The following is a 10,062-nucleotide window of genomic DNA, read 5'->3' as shown; positions in this document are numbered from 1 at the left end:
CATAGTTTGGTCATGCGAATGAAAATTTGAAAGTAGATAAATTACATACAGCTAAATTTAAAGCAAAAGAAATGTGCTGTGGCGAACAAAGCCACAAGACTACAACGAATGACAAAAGAGCTTAAGACGCGACATGATATGTACAACGCTGAAAATAGGTTATATTAAACGGTTTTGGCCCGTCACTCGGCACCGCGGCCTACGATATTGAAAGCAGTTGTAGCTTGGCCTGACGTTTTCTTTGTGTATTGCTTGATTCTGAAGAATAGACAGACGTGCCAATCTCGTCGCACTTACTGGATAGAAAAAAGAAGAGATAGGGCACGCTTCACAGCTGAAGCAGCTTTTATAAGAACCGTTAGGCTCTTCTGATTGCTGTACGCTGCCTTTATTCGCGCACGTGCAGCAGGCACACAAATTTCTTTTGTATTCATTGTAAAAACGTTGCTTGCTTATTCAATGCTATATTGTTCTTTTTCGCTAGACGAGAAATTACTGCAGCATCGTGACATTTATATTCAACTACCACATGCATGTTCTATGCAAACGGGCACGTGTCTTTGTGCTCAACAAACAGATAATGTGGAATCTGCGGTTGACAGGCAAGCCGCTCTAACGAAATCGGTTTAATTTTGTGCACCAATTCCGGAGATTGAAACGTCGTCTTTAGTATACAGGTTCTGTGCGCTTTCTCTTGTTGGTTCAGTCTTAAAGTGCGCTCTTGCCAACGCCAAGAAAGTTCGAATATTTGTTATGGCCTTACAAAATGCGCGCACTAGTGGCTTTCTTGTTGTCTGAGGCATCAGATGGCGACTCTCCGCGGCAAGGTCTATTTATGTAGCACTGCAAGTTTGGACCGCGTGACCAAAACCTGAGCTTAAGCTTATTTTAGTCGTTCGCTTATTAATAACTTCCATTGTCTGGTGTTACTTCAAGAACGTGGTGCGTTCTCATGTAGTGGACTAGGGGACCGAAAGTTACAAGAATCGATTTGATTCGCATATTTCTTCGGACACTCCGAAACATTATGCCCCTTCAAGGTACTCTCCTTGGGACGCAATGGACTTGTCCGGTCGCTTTATTTATCGCTCAAAGCTCTTCTGACACACTTGCAAATTGATGACTAACAGTGCTTCCATCGGTTTCTTCTTTACCTCCTCCACATCTGGGAAAAACAGTTAGATTTAGGCTATCGTTGTAACCTTGGAGGTGAGAAATCCCAAGGGGAAACATATGGGGAGTAGAGGGTGAGGTAAGGTATCATTACCCATTTTTGTCAAGAAGCGCTACATGCTGTGGTGTATGGCAGCATCGTCGTACTGCCCAACCCGCGCGTCAAAGTTCCACGGAGTGTGGTGTTTTCTTCGAACTGCATCGCGCAACTGCTAGGACGCATTCCAATTCCATCTGCGTTCGATCTAATGTAACGTAAAAAATGTTAAATGACATCTCTGATCTTGCGGTACAGATTTAGAGAAAGTAACCTCCTTGGTATCAAATAATTTTTCTAAGAGAGAACAGAACATGATGCACACACGCTGCTCTTTGACTTTCGCCATCGCCAAAACCGACGCAGATGGTGGAAAAGGATTACAAGAAAGCATTGCACACTTAGTAGACAAAACACCACGAGAGGACTCTACCTGCTCAGCACTACGTTTCCGCTTGAGTATATATATATATATATATATATATATATAGTAGGCAAAGAGGGTTTCTTCAGGCTACCTTTCAAACGTAAAGAACTTGAGTGGTGCTACAAGGTAAACAGAACAAGTATTTAATTTCGACAGTTTCGATCGGTGGACCGATCTTCGTCAGGGTTTACAAAAAAATGGCAGTTCGGCCGTGGTAGGGAAGACACCAGACCGGGTACCCGGTCGTTCTTACATACATCAATATATATATATATATATATATATATATATATATATATATATATATATATATATATATATATATATATCATCAGCCTGGTTACGCCCACTGCAGGGCAAAGGCCTCTCCCATATTTCTCCAACAACCCCGGTCATGTACTAATTGTGGCCGTGCCATCCCTGCAAATTTCTTAATCTCATCCGCCCACCTAACTTTCTGCCGTACCCTGCTACGCTTCCCTTCCCTTGGAATCCAGTCCGTAACCCTTAATGACCATCGGTTATCTTCCCTCCTCATTACATGTCCTGCCCATGCCCATTTCTTTTTCTTGATTTCAACTAAGATGTCATTAACTCGCGTTTGTTCCCTCACCCAATCTGCTCTTTTCTTATCCCTTAACGTTACACCTATCATTCTTCTTTCCATAGCTCGTTGCGTCGTCCTCAATTTGAGTAGAGCCCTTTTCGTAAGCCTCCAGGTTTCTGCCCCGTAGGTGAGTACTGGTAAGACACAGCTATTATACACTTTTCTTTTGAGGCATAATGGCAACCTGCTGTTCATGATCTGAGAATGCCTGCCAAACGCACCCCAGCCCATTCTTATTCTTCTGATTATTTCTGTCTCATGATCCGGATCCGCAGTCACTACCTGCCCTAAGTAGATGTATTCCCTTACGACTTCCAGTGCCTCGCTGCCTATTGTAAACTGCTGTTCTCTTCCAAGACTGTTAAACATTACTTTAGTTTTCTGCAGATTAATTTTTAGACCCACTCTTCTGCTTTGCCTCTCCAGGTCAGTGAGCATGCATTGCAGTTGGTCCCCTGAGTTACTAAGCAAGGCAATATCATCAGCGAATCGCAGGTTACTAAGGTATTCTCCATTAACTTTTATCCCCATTTCTTCCCAATCCAGGTCTCTGAATACCTCCTGTAAACACGCTGTGAATAGCATTGGAGAGATCGTATCTCCCTGCCTGACGCCTTTCTTTATTGGGATTTTGTTGCTTTCTTTGTGGAGGACTACAGTGGCTGTGGAGCCGCTATAGATATTTTTCAGTATTTTTACATATGGCTCGTCTACACCCTGATTCCGTAATGCCTCCATGACTGCTGAGGTTTCGACAGAATCAAATGCTTTCTCGTAATCAATGAAAGCTATATATAAGGGTTGGTTGTATTCCGCACATTTCTCTATCACCTGACTGATAGTGTGAATATGATCTATTGTTGAGTAGCCTTTACGGAATCCTGCCTGGTCCTTTGCTTGACAGAAGTCTAAGGTGTTCCTGATTCTATTTGCGATTACCTTAGTAAATACTTTGTAGGCAACGGACAGTAAGCTGATCGGTCTATAATTTTTTAAGTCTTTGGCGTCCCCTTTCTTATGGATTAGGATTATGTTAGCGTTTTTCCAAGATTCCGGTACGCTCGACGTTATGAGGCATTGCGTATACAGGGTGGCCAGTTTCTCTAGAACAATCTGCCCACCATCCTTCAGTAAATCTGCTGTTACCTGATCCTCCCCAGCTGCCTTCCCCCTTTGCATATCTCCCAAGGCTTTCTTTACTTCTTCCGGCGTTACCTGTGGGATTTCGAATTCCTCTAGACTATTTTCTCTTTCATTATTGTCGTGGGTGGCACTGGTGCTGTATAAATCTCTATAGAACTCCTCAGCCACTTGTACTATATCATCCATATTAGTAATGATATTGCCGGCTTTGTCTCTTAACGCATACATCTGATTCTTGCCAATTCCTAGTTTCTTCTTCACTGTTTTTAGGCTTCCTCCGTTCCTGAGAGCATGTTCAATTCTATCCATATTATACTTCCTTATGTCAGCTGTCTTACGCTTGTTGATTAACTTCGAAAGTTCTGCCAGTGCTATTCTAGCTGTAGGGTTGGAGGCTTTCATACATTGGCGTTTCTTGATGAGATCTTTCGTCTCCTGCGATAGTTTACTGGTATCCTGCCTAACGGAGTTACCACCGACTTCCATTGCACACTCCTTAATGATGTCCACAAGATTGTCGTTCATTGCTTCAACACTAAGGTCCTCTTCCTGAGTTAAAGCCGAATACCTGTTCTGAAGCTTGATCTGGAATTCCTCTATTTTCCCTCTTACCGCTAACTCATTGATCGGCTTCTTATGTACCAGTTTCTTCCGTTCCCTTCTCAGGTCTAGGCTAATTCGAGTTCTTACCATCCTGTGGTCACTGCAGCGCACCTTGCCGAGCACGTCCACATCTTGTATGATGCCAGGGTTAGCGCAGAGTATGAAGTCTATTTCATTTCTAGTCTCGCCGTTCGGGCCCCTCCACGTCCACTTTCGGCTATCCCGCTTGCGGAAGAAGGTATTCATTATCCTCATATTATTCTGTTCCGCAAACTCTACTAATAACTGCCCCCTGATATTCCTAGTGCCTATGCCATATTCCCCAACTGCCTTGTCTCCAGCGTGCTTTTTGCCTACCTTGGCATTAAAGTCACCCATTAGTATAGTGTATTTAGTTTTCACTCTACCCATCGCCGATTCCACGTCTTCATAGAAGCTTTCGACTTCCTGGTCATCCTGACTGGATGTAGGGGCGTAGACCTGTACAATCTTCATTTTGTACCTCTTATTAAGTTTCACAACAAGACCTGCCACCCTCTCGTTAATGCTATAGAATTCCTGTATGTTACCAGCTATATTCTTATTAATCAGGAATCCGACGCCTAGTTCCCTTCTCTCTGCTAAGCCCCGGTAGCACAGGACGTGCCCGCTTTTTAGCACTGTATATGCTTCTTTTGGCCTCCTAACTTCACTGAGCCCTATTATATCCCATTTAGTGCCCTCTAATTCCTCCAATAGCACTGCTAGACTCGCCTCACTAGATAACGTTCTAGCGTTAAACGTTGCCAGGTTCATATTCCAATGGCGGCCTGTCCGGAGCCAGTGATTCTTAGCACCCTCTGCAGCGTCGCAGGTCTGACCGCCGCCGTGGTCAGTTGCTTCGCAGCTGCTGGGGACTGAGGGCCGGGGTTTCATTGTGTTGTTCATATAGGAGGTTGTGGCCAAGTACTGCACCAGGGTGGCCAATCCTGCTCTGGTGAGGGAGTGCGTTACCGGTTCTCGTCACCGGGATCAGGCCACACTCCAGGCCTGTTTATGCAATTTTATCTACACGAGGATTTTTTTTTTAATCCGGTGGAAAATTGCCGGCACCGGGATTCGAACCACGGACCTCTTGCACGCGAGGCGGGTGTTCTACCTCTACGCCACCGCTGCACCCACCTGCAACTATATATATATATATATATATATATATATATATATATATATTTATATATATATATAGTTGGGCTTAACTCTTCGCGGGGGCAGGGCTTGTGACGAGTGAGCTCCTGAACATACTTTGCAATGTAGTGAACATGGCTTAAACAATTAACCCGGTACCTCAAAGAGGTGTGACGTAATGCTCACGTTTTTCTCTCCTATTTACCTCTATATCGCCGGAGAACATATAAAAAATATTTTCACACATGCAAGAAGAGCCTGCAAAATTTGCTAGAAGGATGTCACTACCGAGTAATTAGATGCCGAGACAAACATCATTTGCAAAAAAAACAATAACTTACTAAATAAACTAATTATTATAATTAACTATTCAGGTACAAAGGTTACGGTACATGTTTAAATTGGAAAGTTGGAGGGAATTATCATAGAAGTCATGTTACCTGTTTCTTCATTTCAATATGTTCATTCATTTGAAATACCTGGCGTGTAATTATTCTTTAAATTTACTTGATTACTCAAGAGGGACTCCGAAAGGCGGCTCTCTGTCCAACCCCTCTGTAACTTAGAAGTGTGGCATTAAATGAATGTGCCGTTTCATGTTCCCATGAGCTTATTTCGATTGGCGCTGGATGCATAGCCACTTCAACAGCAGCGGGATAGACACACTGCGTTATCCCGCTGTATAGAAAAGGCTTGATCGCATGCTGCCCTAATACATCACAGGTGAGTTGAACAGTGAGTCGCAGATCGCGGTGCCAAACAAGGTAACTAGAAAGAATAATTTGACGCCAGGTATTTCGTTCTACAGGGTCATTTTGAAACGTAGAAACACGTAGCAAGACTGTTACGGCAATTATACAATGAACGCCTAGATACGAACATATGCATATTTGACAAACAGCAGCGCAAGCCAGACGAGGACGATGAATGTAGGTTCACAATGCAGGCGCTGAATCCTATACTGAATGGAACCTCTTTTCAATATGCTCGTCTAGTTGGCGCTGTTTGTCAAATATGAAGCTCCACCAAATCTCCAAGGTTTTCGCACTTGCCTAGAAACATGTGGCTCAAAATTTGTAAATAAGAAGTTCATTAATGTAAGTAGTTTAATTATAGAAATTTCGTGTTTCTAATAATGTTCACCTGGGCAAATATTTCATCTGTACTGACGTGAGCGGAGTAAATTTTGCAGGCCTCTTAAAAAATGAACTGTGTCCGAAGAATATAAAGAAAAGACGCGCATTATCATTCACTTTACACGTAACATCATCATCCACTTTACGTTATCATCCACTTTAACACATCATTATACACTTTACACATAAAAAAGAAAGAAGAAAGGACGGTGACTGGAGTGTATTTGCCACCCACAGGTGCCGACAAAGAAGTTTCAATTTATTATGAAGGAACTAAAAGTGTTTCAAAGCTTACGAAACTTGAGATTGCTTAATCCGGCCATCGTCTCCGCTTAACAGCTCTGTTGTTTTGCTTTAGATTTTGCGGTAGCGAAAATTCGCCATAAAAGGCGTCTTGAAGTGCGTTGCGAAACCTGTTTTGTCGAGGCATATGCGTGCAACCACGACGTTCTGAAGCGCTCGCCTTCAGCGTTTAATTAACGACGAAGACGTGCCGAAGTCGTCGAGAAAGCTTCCTTAACGCCTGCGTCGGCGTTTCTTTCTCTTTGTTTTTTTTTTGTGCTTCAAGGCTGTTTCTATAGGGGCTTCCGTAATAGCTACCCAGCAAGGATTATTGCTGTAGGAATGTGCTAAATGTGCCTAAGTTCATTATCAGTGCAGATATTTTGCTGACTATGCGCTTGCAAAGGATTCTTATAAATTTGTGTGGACTCTGGGAACTTTATCGCACTCGTACACGCAGTGTGACAGAGCAATTAGCGAGCGAAGGGACTGAGGCCATGGACAGGGCCATCAAGATGGCAGAATATGTCATTGGTCTGCAAAAAAAATTATGTTTAGTTTGTCGTTTTATCAACGAGAAGTGCGAAAAATTACGATGGTTAACACCCTTAAACCAAAATCTAACTATGATATGCGGTGTATTGGTGGTCTCCAGGTTATTTTTCACACTTTATATTCTTTATTGTGCACTCAAAGCTGCAGATTTGGCCACTTTTACAATGGGGCCCGTCGGGAGTGCCGAGGCCACGGGGCTCGAAACTGCGACCTCGAGTTTAGCAACAGAACGCCATGCCACTGAGCTACATCAACCCGTAACTTGTCGTTTAGTTGTTTACGAACTTGCATTTGTTTTTCTCCATTGAGGCAGCGTTGTATGCACTCATCTGCCAGGAAAATGTTTTTTTGCTGCGAAACGCAAAGGACCATTAACAAAACATCAATAAGCGACAATTAAACCAGATGCAGGAGTGAATTGGAAATGATATGCATTGTAGGGCACACAACGCTAAGTTTCCTGTGTCCTACGGAAGAGTCACGTTAAACGAACGCTTAGAATGGGCCATCATATGGTTTATGCTTGGCATCTATGCGCGTACTGGCATGTTTCGTAGTTCTTAATACGGTGTCTTGTTAATAAGACAGTTCTGGCATAATGGCTCGTCTTCAATTAGACCCAAATACGTAGTGTTAATTGGGCTGTTAGTTGAGTTGAGTTGAGTGGTTGTAGGCTACTGGTGGGATTAGCCTTGCAGTTGCTGCTGGCAATTGCTCCACCGTAGCGACACTTAAAATACATAAATCATATAAATCACACACAGGCCTCACAACTAAACATAGTCACTCCTAAGGTCACCATGTGGAGGCCAAATCCGTGTCTTGCAGGTAATTTAAAAGAAGACGAGAAACCTCCTTCCTACCAAACTGGTTCCCGCGCGGGAAAACAATGTCCAGAAGAGAACTGTGAGGAATTCCTGTCTTCTTGAGGGACCCGAATAACACATTCTTTTCCGCATTATACAAAGTACAACACATAAGGTAATGTTCTATGTCACCGCACACACCACACGTTGAACATAATGGAGACAACGCCAGGCCAGTCTTATACATCCACGCAGGGGTACGAGCAGAGCCCGTGCGAATGCGGAGCGGTAAAGTGGCTTGGTTTCTTTTGAGACCCTTGGTCACACCCCGCTTGGGAGGTGAGCTCCACAAAGAACGGAAGTAACACGACACCGCTTTTCTGGAGAGTCTCTTGTCCTCTTGAGGCACTTTTCTCAATGGATTCCCAGATAGCGCTCTATGGGCGAGGCTGTCCGCCATCTCGTTGCCTATGATACCTATGTGCGAGGGCACCCATTGGAAGCGTATGGAGAAGCCTTTGTGATATCAGTTGTAGCCTCTGCGTTCTAATTCAAGCGCCTAATGAGTGTCCCGCACAAACATATATTTGTGATCAACATGATTAAACAGAGCTTGCTTACACAGGAATGTACCAAGTTATCAATTATAACTACGATCCAAAGGCTACTCAATAGTTAGTTTCAAGATGTTGCAGGGAAATCCACAGCTTACCCTGTGCAATATTGGCGGAGTAATATCGTACCTAGTAGAGAAAAAAACTGAACAAACCATTCTTTTCGGCAGATACCAAAGTTAGTCTTTTTTACAGCAAAGCTGTTTATAGCCAGGGTTCCATGCATTTTTGTTCTGTGTGCGCAAAAACCATGGGCCGATCCCGGAGATTGGGCAATACTGGGCCGAGCCGTAGCGGAGGTGAAGCAAGCTTCAAGCTCTTCAACTTGCAAAAAAATAACTTTAATGCCTTGGGTCCAAATAAAAGCCATATTAGATATTCAGCTGATATGGACACACACTACACTTTGACCCGCGTCGACATCGTTAGCAGCGCCCTCTCTTTGTCGGCGCGCTTGCGTATCAACCTTGCTTTCTTGCCGCTCTCCCGTGGTGGCGATCCGGTCGAAACGTCACGCGTGTCTAGTCTCCTCCGGCTCCTCGAGGCGGTGGTCCCGTCGTCCACGCCAATGTATAAAAACATCACGGTAGATGAGTTTGTACCTGTCTTCGAAATTCTCTGTCCACTCTGTGTCGTGTGCTAAACAGCTTCTCTGGTCATCCACCTTCACATAGTGGAATGGCTCATGATTCTTTGTCAGACGGCATGTCGCTTGTGAAACCAGTTGCTCTGTTGAGCTTGCGGTCGTGGGCGCGATCCCAGAAACGCCGGCCGCAGTCCGATGGGGGCGTAATGCAAAAACATTCGTATGCTTAGATTTAGGTGCACGTCACAGAAGCTGAGACGGTGAAAAATTGTTGCGGATTGCCCCATTATGGCGTGATTCATAAAAGCCTTTCCATAAAAAAGCCATTCACATAAAGCCTAAGAATGTTATTTCGTATGGAACAAGTCTAATTTCCGCCAGCGCACTTGTGAGTAAAGTTTTCCGGTGCGAAAGCTGAGTACGACGCCGCCGTAATGCGTTGTCGTGCCAAGAAATCAAAACTTTTCGTTACTGTTACACGCTCGTTTGGACAAAAAATGATAAAGTTATGCATAATAGTGCTCAAGTTGAGAATGACGTCCTTCACGCATGCATGTATGGTATATTAGTTCAGGTTTTTCGCACTGGGCAAATTGCACGGGATAGCTAATGGTTACTAATTGCACACTGCTACGTAGGCCGGCTGAATTACTCTTTTTTCGAAGTAGCCCAGCTGCCTTTATCAGCTGTGCTTCAGAAGGCGTGGAAGGGCAAAATTCAACTTACGAAAGCAAGAAAACACACACGCACACACACACACACACACACACAAAGGAAGCCTTGGCAAGAACAAAAGAAGCTGTCGGATGCCGGACTAGTGCACAACATAATTTCGAATGTCCTTTCGTAGGCGTTTCCTTCATTTGAAGTTCGACAGATCCCGTAATTGACCTGAAGATGCGATCGTAATTGGGCCCACTCATTTATTT

The 10,062-nt window shown here is 43.9% G+C and overlaps 1 pseudogene; it reads right to left on the bottom strand.

Moving 5' to 3' along the window:
• Window positions 1–8,792: 8,792 nt before the first annotated feature.
• Window positions 8,793–8,970, bottom strand: LOC135900030 (U2 spliceosomal RNA; annotated as a pseudogene).
• Between the last annotated feature and the right edge of the window lie 1,092 nt (window positions 8,971–10,062).

This window comes from Dermacentor albipictus, chromosome 4 (genome assembly GCF_038994185.2).
Source record: "Dermacentor albipictus isolate Rhodes 1998 colony chromosome 4, USDA_Dalb.pri_finalv2, whole genome shotgun sequence".
NCBI lineage: Eukaryota > Metazoa > Arthropoda > Arachnida > Ixodida > Ixodidae > Dermacentor > Dermacentor albipictus.
Note: the sequence above shows the minus strand (reverse complement) of the source record. Positions and strands in the feature narration are given on the sequence as shown.